This window comes from Aotus nancymaae, unplaced genomic scaffold, assembly GCF_030222135.1.
Source record: "Aotus nancymaae isolate 86718 unplaced genomic scaffold, 86718_ANA_hifiasm-v0.15.2.pri h1tg000059l, whole genome shotgun sequence".
NCBI classification, from domain to species: Eukaryota; Metazoa; Chordata; class Mammalia; order Primates; family Aotidae; genus Aotus; species Aotus nancymaae.
The window spans coordinates 31,463,638-31,476,658 of NW_026988473.1; the positions used below are offsets into that span (position 1 = coordinate 31,463,638).

Below are 13,021 nucleotides of genomic sequence, written 5' to 3' on the forward strand. Positions count from 1 at the left end.
GAGCACGGAATATGTTTCCATTGATTTGTGATGTCTCTGATTTCTTCAGAAGTGTTTTGTAATTCTCACTGTAGAGATCTTTTACCTCCTCACTTGGCTGTATATCTAAATATTTTATTCTATTTGTGGCTCTTGTGACTGAGATTGTGTACTTGATTTGGCTCTCAGCTTGGACATTACTGATGTCTAGAAAGGCTACTAATTTTTGTATGTTGATTTTATATCCTGAAACTTTGATGTATATTATTTATTTTCTTTGCTAGCTTTGGGGTTGGTTTGCTCTAGTTTTTCTAGTTCCTCTAGGTTGTTAATTTGAGATCTTTCTAATTTTTTAATCTAGACATTTAGCACTATAACCACTGCTCTTAACACTGCTTTAGCTGTGTCCCAGAGATTCTGATATGGTATATCTTTATTTCATTACTTTTTAGAAGGCTTTTGGTAGAGTCTTTATGGTTTTCTGGGTATAGAATGATATCATTAATTAAGAGAGATAGTTTGACTTTTTCTTTTCTTATTTGGATGCCTTTTATTTCTTTACCTTGATTGAGTTCACTGGCTAGAACTTCCAGTTCATATTGAAGGAACTGGTGAGAGTGGGCATCTTTCTCTTGTTTCAGTTCTCAAGGGGAATGTTTCATGCTTTTACCCATTTAATATGATGTTGGCTGTGAATTTGTCATAAATGGCTTTTGTTACTTTGAGGTATGATCCTTTGTTGTATTGAAGTTTGTTTGGGGTTTTTAGCATGAAGAAATGCTGAATTTTTTTCTTTTTGAGACGGAGGTTCGCTCTTGTTACCCAGGCTGGGGTGCAATGGCGCGATCTCGGCTCACTGAGAAATGCTGAATTTTATCAAAAACCTTTTCTGCCTTTATTAAGAGGATCATGTGTATTTAATTTTTAATGACAAATGATTCAATTCAATAAGAAAACTTAACTATCATAAATATATATGCACCCAACACTGGAGCATTCAGATTTATAAAACAAGTTCTTAGAGACCTATGAAGAGACTTAAATAGCCATCCAATAGTAGTGTGAGACTTCAGTACTCCCACTGACGGTGATAGACACATCATCGAGGCAGAAAACAAAGATCTCCATAACATAAATTTGACACTTGACTAAACCAAATAGACTAAGAGGCATCAACAGAATACTCTATGCAATAATAAAATACACGTTTTTCTCATATGCACATGGCACATACTTTAAGATTAGCCACATGCTCAGCAATCCTCAGCAAATTTTAAAAAATCCAAATCATGCCAACCACATTCTTAGACCATAACAAAATAAAATATAATTCAATACCAAGAAGATCTTTCAAAATCATACAATTACATGGAAATTAACCAATCTGCACCTGAAATTTTGAGTAAATAATGAAATTAAGGCAGAAATCCAAAACTTCTTTGAAAATAATGAAATAAACTTATATCGGAATCTCTGGGACACAGCTAAAGCAGTGTTAAGAGGAGTGTTTATAGTGCTAAATACCTACATTAAGAAGATAGGTCTTTTCAAGAAAAAAAAGCCCCTGGATTTATTGATTTATTTTGAAGTTTTTTTGTGTGTGTCTCTATCTTTTTCAGTTCTGCTCTGATCTTAGTTATTTCTTGTCTTTTGCTAGCTTTTGAGTTTGTTTGATCTTGCTTCTCTAGTTCTTTTAATCATGACACTAGGGTGTCGATTTTAGATCTTTCCTCACTTCTCATGTGGGCATTTAGTGCTATAAATTTCCCTCTAGACACTGCTTTAAAAGTGTCCCAGATATTCTGGTATGTTGTGTCTTCATTCTCATTGGTTTTAAAGAGCACATCTTTATTTCTGCCTTCATTTCATTATTCAGTAGTTATTCAGGAGCAGGTTGTCCAGTTTCCATGTAGTTGTATGGTTTTGAGCGAGTTTCTTAATCCCGAGTTCTAATTTGATTGCACTGTGGTCTGAGAGAGACTGTTAAGATTTCTGTACTTTTTTTTTTTTTTTTTTTTGAGACGGCATTTTGCTGTTATTACCCAGGCTGGAGTGCAATGGCGTGATCACGGCTCACTGCAACCTCTGCCTCTTGGGTTCAAGCATTTCTCCTACCTCAGCCTCCCGTGTAGCTGGGACTACAGGCTGCACCACCATGCCCAGCTAATTTTTGTAATTTTAGTAGAGACAGGTTTTCACCATGTTGACCAGGATGGTCTCGATCTCTTGACCTAGTGATCCACCCACCTTGGCCTCTCAAAGTGCTGGGATTATAGGCATGAGCCACCACCGCGCCCCGCCAAGATTTCTGTAATTTTGCATTTGCTGAGGAGTGATTTACTTCCAATTATGTGGTCAGTTTTAGAGTAAGTGCAACATGGTGCTGATAAGAATGTATATTCTGTGGATTTGGGGTTGCAGAGTTCTGTAGATGTCTGTTAGGGGTTGCAGAGTTCTGTAGATGTCTGTTAGGGGTTGCAGAGTTCTGTAGATGTCTATTAGGTACACTTGGTTCAGATCTGAGTTCAAGTCCTGGATTTTCTTGTTAATTTTCTGTCTCGTTGATCTGTCTAATATTGACAGTGGAGTGTTAAAGTCTCCCACTATTACTATGTGGGAGTCTAAGTCTCTTTGTAGGTCACTAAGAACTTGCTTTATGTATCTGGGTGCTCCTGTATGGGGTACTTATATATTTAGGATAGTTAGCTCTTCTTGTTGCATTGATGCTTTTACCATCACGTAATGCTCTTCTTTGTCTCTTTTGATCTTTGTTGGATTAAAGTCTGATTTATCAGAGTCTAGGATTGCAACCCCTGCTTTTTTTTGCTCTCCATTTGCTTGGTAAATCTTCCTCTGTCCCTTTATTTTGAGTCTATATGTGTCTTTGCATGTGAGATTGGTCTCCTGAATACTGCACACCGATGGGTATTGACTGTACCCAATTTTCCAGTCTATGTCTTTTAATTGGGGTACTTAGCCCATTTACATTTAAGGTTAATGTTGTTATGTGTGAATTTGATCCTGCCATTTTGATGCTAGCTGGTTGTTTTGCCCATTAGTTGATGCAGTTTCTTTACAGTGTTGATGGCCTTTACCATTTGGTATGCTTTTATAATGGTTGGTGCTTGTTATTCCTTTCCATGTTTAGTGCTTCCTTCAGGAGCTTTTGTAAGGCAGGCCTGGTGGTGACGAAATGTCTTAGCAGTTGCTTGTCTGTAAAGGATTTTATTTCTCCTTAACTTATGAAGCTTAGTTTGGCTGGATATGAAATTCTGGTTTGGGAAAACTGACTGGCCATGTGCAGAAAGTTGAAACTGGATCCCTTCCTTACACCTTATACAAATATTAACTCCAGATGGATTAAATATTTAAACATAAGACCTAACACCATATAAACCCTAGAAGAAAACCTATGCAGTACCATTCAGGACATAGGCTTGGGCAAGGACTTCATGACTAAAAGACAAAAAGCAATGGCAACAAAAGCCAAAATAGACAAATGGTATCCAATAAAAGAAGAGCTTCTGCACAGCAAAAGAAACTATTATTAGAGTAAACCGGCAACCAATAGAATGGGAAAAAATTTTTTCAATCTACCCATCTGACAAAGGGCTAATAACTGGAATCTGTAAAGAACTTAAATAAATTTATAAGAAAAAATGAGCCCCATCAAAAAGTGGATGAAGGACATGAACAGACAATTCTCAAAAGAAGACATTTATGCAGCCAACAAACATATGAAAAAAAGCTCATCATCAATGGTCATTAGAGAAATGCAAATCAAAACCACATTGAGATACCATCTCATGCCAGTTAGAATGGTGATCATTAAAAAATCAGGAGACTACAGATACTGGAGAGGATGTAGAGAAATAGGAATGCTTTTACACTGTTGGTGGGAGTGTAAAATTATTAATTCAACCATTGTGGAAGATAGTGTGGCCATTCCTCAAGGATCTAGAACTAGAAATCTCATTTGACCCAGCAATCCCATTACTAGGTATATAACTAAAGGATTATAAAGCATTCAGTTATAAAGATACATGCAAACAAATGTTTCTTGTTGCACTGTTTACAATAACAAAGACTTGGAACCAACCCAAATGCCCATCAATGATAGACTGGATAAAGAAAATGTGGCACATATACACCATGGAATACCATGCAGCCATTAAAAATGGATGAGTTGATGTCCTTTGCAGGGACATGGATGAAGCTGGAAACCATCATTCTCAGCAAACTGACACAAGATCAGAAAACCAAACACTGCATGTTATCACTCATAATTGGGTGTTGAACAATGAGAACACATGAACACAGAGAGGGGAACATCACATACCAGGGCTTGTCAGGGGATGTGGCGGTGGGCAGTGGGGGGCGCTCGGGGAGGGTTGACAGGGCATTGGGGGATTGGGGAGGGCTAACATTAGGAGAAATACCTAATGTAGATGACAGGGGGATGGATACATCAAACCACCATGGCACGTGTATACCTATTTAACAAATCTGCATGTTCTGCACATGTACCCCAGAACTTAAAGTACAAAAAAAATAATAAAAAGTTAGATCTCAAATTAACAACCTAAAATTACACCTAGAGGAACTAGAAGAACTAGAGCAAACCAAACCCAAAGCTAGCAGAAGAAAAGAAATATCCATAATTAGAGCTGAACTGAATGAAGCTGAGATGCAAAATCCACACAAAAGATCAATGAAACCTAAAGTTTGTTTTTTGAAAGAATAAATAAATCTAGCTAGCTAGGTTAATAAAAGGGAGAGAAGATCCAAATAAACACAATCAGAAATGACAAAGGTGACACTCCCATCAATCCTGCAGAAATACAAGGAGTCCTCCGAGACTATTATGAACAACTCTATGCACAAAAACTAGAAAATCTGGAAGAAATGGATAAATTCCAGGAAACATACAATATCAAGATTGAACCAGGAAGAAATTGAAATCCTAAACAGATCACTAATGAGTTCCCAAATTAAATCTGTAATAAAATATTTACCAACTAGAAAAAGCTTTGGACCAGATGAACTCACAGCCAAATCCTATCAGATATATGAAGAAGAGCTGGTAGCAATCCTACTAAAATTATTCTAAAAAATCAAGGAGGAAGGACTAGTCCCTAACTCATTCTGTGAGGCCAGAATCATTCTGATACCAAACCTGGCAGGGACACAGTGAAAAAAGGAACTTTAGGCAATTATCCCTGATGAACATGAATGCAAAAATCTTCAGCAAAATACTAGCAAATTAAATCCAGCAGCACATCAAAATTTAATCTACCATGATCAAATATTCTTTATTTGATCATGGTAGATTAAATTGGCTTTATTCTTTGGATGCAGTTCCTTTTCACACACAAATTAATAAATGTGATTCATCACATAAACAGAACAAACATCTGATAGCTCTCTCTTAAAATAATCCTAAGAAATTTACTAAAATTAATCAAGGGTTGAGGGAAAAAACTTTAAGAAAAACTTAATAGTTATTTATTGAGCGTCTTTCTGCCCATCGCCACAGGTACAAGGAATTATACCTGTTATAATAAAGAAAAAGTATGAAAATTTAACCATTCTTAGAAATTAATTTCAGAAAGGCCACTGTAAGGATCTGTGTTTAGGTAGAACACATTTTTTTCAACAACTTCACCCTAACTGAAGGAGAGGACAAATAGGAATTCTCTTAATTATTTGGAGTAAACTGATGTTCTAAGAGATAGGGAACACTGGATAAAAGTATGCATATTCTCACATGCAACGATACACAAAGACTCAAAACAAAGAGAAGGAGGAAGATTTATCAACCAATCAGAGAGTAAAAATAAACAAATAAAAAGCAGGAGATGCAATTCTCTCCTCTGATAAAGTAGACTTTAAAGTAACAAAGAACAAAAGAGGCAAAGAAAGACATTACATAATGGCAAAAGGATCAATGTAACAAGAAGAGCTAACGATTTTATAGATCAACGAGACAGAAAATTAACAAGGACATCCAGGTCTTGAACTCAGACCCGGAACAAGTAAACTTAATAAACATTTACAGAACTCTCCACTTCAAATACATAAAACATACATTACCACCTCACACCTATTCCATAAGTGACTACATAATTGGAAGTAAATCACTCCTCAGTAATTGCATAGCATTTCATAGGTTTAAATGAAATATTGGTTGGCTGTTCATTTGTTATTTTCTTCCCTTGTTCCTTCCTGTTTACATCAAGTATAATTATTGGTATAAAAGAGGTTTTCAATACCCATTGCTAAACTGCATTCTAGCCTGGGCAAGAAAGCAATACTCCCATTCTCTCTCTCTCTTTTTCTTCCTTTTTCCTCCTCTTCTTTATTCTTTTTCTTTCTTTCTTTCTAAAAAAAAAATAAAAAAGTATGCATATAAAGAACTTTTTAAAAATTCTACTCTGCATCACTTTCTTTACTAAGGTTTACTAAGGTCCAGTTTTCCTGTAAAAAATGGGGTGAACTACCTACTTTCCAGTGTTACTGCAAGAGTTAAACAAATGGTGTACAAAATACTTAGCATACTACCTGGTACTTTATAAATGTTCAATAAGTAGGAGCTATGCAGCATTATCATGCAGTATTATAATATTTAATATCTGTAGTGGCACCAAACATGTACTTCAATAAATTTCTTCTGAATTTATTAAGGAAATAAAGGAGATCCATAGATGGCTCTTATCTATATGGCAAACTAACATGTGTGGCATGTGATAATTTAGGAAATACTAATTCTCTTTATTACAGATTTCAACTAGACTACATATTACGAGACAAAAAAGAGTAGTTTCTAATAGTAGGCATATTCTGTTTTAGTTTGTTTGTCCTGCTATAGCAGAATACCTGAAACTGGGTAATTTATAAAGAACAAGAATTTATTTTTTGAAGGAAAATTTGTATTATTTTAATTATTTTTATGTACAGAAACCTCAACAGTGTTCATTTAACCCAGTTTAGTGGAAAATTCTTTAGCCTTTGCCTTTTCAAGCTTGGCAATGAGAGTCACAGACATGGGACCCAGGACATTGCCTCCCCAGTGACGGTGGATCTCATCAAATCCGTCGATGTAATTGGTCCGATATCTTCAACCAGCTTAGCTAAAGCTCCTTTGTCTTCTGAGTTAACCTGTGTGAAGGCGACAGTGGTGAAGGTCTTCTTGTGGACTAGATGTTGCAGTCTTTCCTTCCCCTTGATAATGCAGTCAGGGACCCTCATTTTATGATGCAGTGTAGGCAAGAAGACAACCAGTTTAATGGAATCCACATCATGTGCAGTCACCACCAGCTGAGCTTTATTATTCTCCACTAAGGTGGTAGCGGTGTTAACTCCTGCTGGAAAGTCTGGTAGTCTCCTGGGGGGACTTCCCCTTTGCTGGCAGCTTTCTTCTCAGCCCTCGGTCAACAGTCTCTGCTTATTCTCTTACTTTGTCTCTGGTCTGTACTTGTGGGCCTGCTTAAGCAGCTGAGTAGCTGTTTGGCAGTGAAGGGCTTGGGTGAACTAGTTAATCACAGTAGACACTTTCAACTGCTTATAGAGGATGGCTTTCTGCCACTGCAACCAGATATAGTGGGGCCATTTGACAAAGCGGTTGAAGTCTCTTGTGGGCTGGATGCCCTGTTCAATTCCAAAATTCTTAGGACTTTTCTCAAACAGGGAATTCACATCTTTCTTGATCTCTTGGTTCTTCACAGTATCAGGGGCCAGAGCCACCTTTTTCCCCTTGGCCTTCTTTCCTTTGAGCATCTTAGGTGGCAGGAGGAGAGAGCAAGAACAAGAATTTATGTTTTCACAATTCTGAAGGTTAGGAAATCTAAAATCAAGGCACCAGCATGTGGTCTAGTAAGGACCTTTTTGCTGCATCCTTATGTGGCAGGAAGGAGATGTTCATGTGTACACAAGTTCGTAGAATGCTGCCCTAAGCCTCTTGCAAAATACCTTAATCCCATTGACAAAAGCATCCCTCATGGCCTAGCCATCTCTTAGAGGCCCATCTCTTAATATTACCACATTGGCAACTCTTGAATTTTAGAGTGGATTAAGTTTCAACATGAATTTTGGAGGGAGTAAAACATTTAAACCATAGCAGAAAGTGTGCCAAAAAAGGCAAATTATGTAGAATAAATTTAGTGAATTTTACATGTCAAAACTTCTGATTTGTGTTTAGTGTCCATTTACAATTAGCGCTGGGGTTTGCTGCGCTAATTGTCAATAACAGCTTGTACTGTGTGCCTGGAAAAGCTGCAGATAGTCAACATGAGCCCATAAAAGCAGCCAGGAGGAAGGCTAAACCCTGCAGAGGCACAGGGGTGGGGAGTTGCCCAAAACCATGGGAACCCCCTTTTGCAACAGCATAACCTGGATGTGAGACCTGGAGTCAAAGGAGATCATTTGGAGCTTTAAAAATTGACTTCCCTGCTGGATTTCAGACTTGCATGAGGCCTTTAGCCCCTTTCTTTTCGCCAATTTCTCCCATTTGTAATGGCTGTATTTATACAATGCCTGTACCCTCATTGTATCTAGGAAGTAACTAATGTGCTTGTGATTTTAGAGGCTCATAGGCAGAGGGACTTGCCTTGTCTCAGATGAGAACTTTGGGCTGTGGACTTCTGAGTTAATGCTGAAATCAGTTAAGACTTAGGGGGACTGTTGGGAAGGTATGACTGGGTTTGAAATGTGAAGACATAAGATTTGGGAGGGGCCAGCAGCAGAGTGATACGGTTTGGCGGTGTTCCCACTCAGATCTCATCTTGAATTCCCATGTGTTGTGGGAGGTACCTGGTGGGATGTAATTGAATCATGGAGCCAGTCTTTCCCATGCTGTTCTTGTGATAGTGAATAAGTCTCATGAAGTCTGATGGTTTTTAAAAAGGGGAGTTTCTCTGCACAAGCCCTCTTTTCTTGTCTGCTGTCATGTAAGACATGCCTTTCATCTTCTGCCATGATTGTTAGGTCTCCCCAGCCATGTGGAACTATAAATCAATTAAACCTCTTTCTTTGCGAATTGCCCAGTCTTGGGTATGTCTTTTCCAGAGCATCATAATGTACCAATACAACTATAGTAAGTAAAATAGCATGGTATTAGAAAAATGGCATGGTATTAGGATAAAAATAGACACATCAACCAATGGAACAGAATAACGAGCCAGGAAATGAGCCCACACATATATGGTCAATTGATTTTCAGAGACATTGTCCTTTTCAGAGACACTATTCATGGCACTGATATGCTATAAATACAAAATGAGAAAAAGACATTGTATTCAATAAATGGTATTGGGAAAACTGGATACCCATATAAAAAAAGTGAAATTGGACCCTTATCTCACACTGTATAAAAATTAACTCAAAATAGATTAAAGACCGAAATGTAAAACCAAAAACTATAAAACTATTAGAAGAAAACATGTCATGTTATATCCATGTTATTAGTCTGGGCAATTATTTTTTTAATTTAACCTCAAAATTACACAAAATAAAGGGAAAAATAGACAAACAGGATCAAATCAAACTAAAAGGCTTCTGTACAATAAAGGAAGCAATTAACAGTATGATAAGACAACTTACAGATTGGGAGAAAATATTTGTAAACCACACATCCAATAAAGGGTTAATACCTAAAAGACATAAATATCTAATGCAAACAACTCAATAACAAAATGAATAAACTAATTAATAAATAAGTAAGAGACCTGAATAGACCTTTTTCAAAAAAATACTAAAAGCCAGCAGAAATACTAAAAAATGTTTAACATCTTAAACCATTAGGGAAATGCAAATTAAAACTACAATGAGATATCACGTCACACCTATCATAATGACCATTATCAAAAAGATAAGTTGTATGAGAATGTGGAGTAAAGGGAAATCTTAAATACTGTTGGTGGGAATGTAATTAGTATAGCCATCATGGAAAACTGTATGGAGGTTTCTTAATAAACTGAAAAATAAAATTACCATATAATTTGGCAACCCCACTTCAGTATTTACCTGAAAGATTTGAAATCAGTTTGTCAAAAAAAAGTCTGCTTTCCTGTGTTCAATGCAGCTCTATTCACAATTGCCAACTTACATAATCAACTTGTGTCCATCAATAGATTAATGAGTAAAGAAAATGTGATACACACACACACACACACACACACACACACAGAGGAATACTATTAAGTCTTTAAAAGGAAGAAAATTCTGTCATTTGCAACAATATGCTAAGTTAAAAAAGCCAGGCATGGATGATAAATACTCTGTGTTCTCCGTCATATGTAGAATCTTAAACAATTGGACTCATAAAAGCAGAGAGTACAGTGGTGGTTACAGAGGCTGGGACATGGGGAAAATGAGGCGATGATTGTCAAAGGATACAAAGTCTCAGAGAGGAGGAATAAGTGAGTTTTTGAGATCTATTGCACAGTATGGTGGACATAGTAATGTATTGTACATTTCAAAATTGCTAAAAGTAAATTTCAAATGTTCTTACCACAAAAAATAAATATTTGAAGTGATAGATCTGTTAATTAGCTTTATTTATTCATATAGTATTTATAAATCACAACATCACTGTGTATCCTATAAGTATATATATATAACTGGAAAATATCAATTTATATATAATAAAATTTAAAAACAATGGTATTACATTGATTAAGTGAGGTGTGATATATCAGGAGCTTTCAAGTGCTCACATTTTAGGGTGTAATTAAAAAAACTCATATCTTAGAATTAATGGTTGTTTTGACTAGTGATTAATTCTATTCCAAAGGCATTCAGCTCACACCAGATAGTTCTCATATCCACTTTATAAGGAAGGTGCTAACTACATTTTTTTAAAAAGATAAGCATTTCCCAGAGAAAAATTTTTACCAAGGCTCTGACAGTTCAGAAAGTAATTATACATAAATTTATTTGTTTATTTCACTATAAAATAAGCACATTTATTGGAAACTACTTTCTTACGGAATATGGTTTCTTTAGAAAGCAGGAGGAGGAAATACCTGTACCTAAATTTAATAGTTAAAAAGAAAATCAGCTCAACCTTCATGGTTAGTTTCAATAACTGTCAGAAAAGAAGGGATATATGCGCTGACTAGCATGAGTTAAGATTGAGCACAAAGTAGGAATTCAACAAATTGCAGGTGAGTCAAACCAACCTATATATTACATATTGCATTTGGATTTCTATCTTTGCCTGGTGATATCATCCTGTATCATTTTTATTTCTATAAAGTTAAAACAGCATACTAAACCATATACAAGTAAATGAGAGAATCTGGGTGAGTAGTAGGAAAGAAATAAGTGAGGTGAATAGTTCCAAAACATGAGCAAACAATTTTAAGCCAATTGTGAGTGAATTCCATACAGACTCTTGCATCCAAGCTTTAAACAATCAAGTGAAAGACATAAATATAATTAACTGTATCAATCATAGAGAAACCACCAGTTCAGGAGGAGCACAGGTAGATCTGGTTCTGTGGCTTCAGGAATGGGTTCTTGCTGAGTAGAAACTTATATTAGAGCAAACAATAGCTTTAGAGTAAATAAAAATGCATTTGCAAAGGATGTTTCTTATAACATCCTTCACTGTGGGCCAAAAGCATTGTTACCCATACAAAATAGTAAAAGAACCACCTTGGGAATAGATTGAATATGGAGGATGCAATGTCCATAAAATACGTACATCATCACTAATTGTATATATTTATTTATCTAAAGTATTTCACTCAAAAATTTAGTTACTTGGCATTATGAAGCATGACATGCTTGTTTTTAATTGGCAGAAGACTCAGGGAATATAATAATGTTAGATATTAAATGAACTACAAAGAAAAGGATTAGAGGAAAGCATTTAAATAAATCCCTTTAAAGAGCCTCTGCAGCATTTCTTTTTATATTGTTTATTTCAGACAACAAGTAGAATTTGGAGCCTTCGGGTAATTTGCCTTATTTTCTGGGATTGTGATTGTAAAAAGGAGACAGAGTCTATTTTGTGTATTTTAATGCTATTTCCACTATTTAACAAATTCTCTTGAAAGAAAGCAACAGATGCACCACCGGCTATTAAAAGAATGCTCTTTGTCAAACTACCTTCATCACAAAGCATGCTGCATGTTAACGGTGGAGAGAGCTTGACTTTTGGGATCAGGTACATTTACAGTAGCTATGTTGATTTGAACATGTTTTGGTGAAAGAAAAACTTCAGCTGAATTAAATTTAAAGGAGTTGAATCGAGCAGCCGCCGCCAGAATCACAGCAGATTCAGAGACACTTCAGTGCAGCCACATGGTGGAAGAAGATTTATAGCCAAAAAAGAGGGGAAATGTGGTACAGAAACCAGAAGTGAGGTACAGGAACAACTGGATTGGTTATAGCTCAGTGTTTGCCTTTTTTTGAACACAGTTCAAACAGTTGGCTACATTTGATTGGCCAAAACTTAGTGATTGGCACAGGTGTGAGCTATCATTGGTTCGCACCTCCGCTTGTTATAGTTTACAATGTATATAAAAACCTTTAGACCAAACCTAAATATGTAAGAAGGCAGCTTTAGGCTAAAATTGATTACAGTTTTTAATCTCTCTGTCCTTCAGGTTCCTCATGGTGCACCACTGTGTTGAGGATAACTATTTTAATATTTAGGGTTCATTTGTTGCCAGCAATGGATATTTTTTGGCAAACTCAAGAGAAAGATAATTCCTTGGAAGAATGTTCAGGAAATTCACACAATACATGGGAAGGCAGTAAAACCTGGATTACAAGTAGGCAGGATTCACAGCCGCCATGGGGATCAAGAGGCGGAAATATTTCATATTTCCTTTGACAACATTGCTGTAATAAATGCTTCCTGCTGCTTTTCCCTCTACTCTGAAAATTCTCAGATTAAGTTTCAAGTTTCCTGATAAAAATCCAATTGCCCTAACATGACAGCTTGGCTAGAAGAGCATAGAATACTTTTATTTACAGACATACAATTACTGCATATATGGATAAGAGGTAATTTCCCAAAAAGGATGTTTACCAC

At 36.2% G+C, this 13,021-nt stretch overlaps 1 long non-coding RNA gene and 1 pseudogene across 1 annotated transcript in view; one reads left to right on the forward strand and one right to left on the reverse strand.

The window, feature by feature from the left end:
* Positions 1 to 13,021, forward strand: part of LOC135270199 (uncharacterized) — a 351,270-nt gene that overhangs the window by 172,018 nt on the left and 166,231 nt on the right. The gene's annotated exons all lie outside the window — the stretch shown is intronic.
* LOC105717229 (large ribosomal subunit protein eL8-like) lies at positions 6,956 to 7,755 on the reverse strand (annotated as a pseudogene).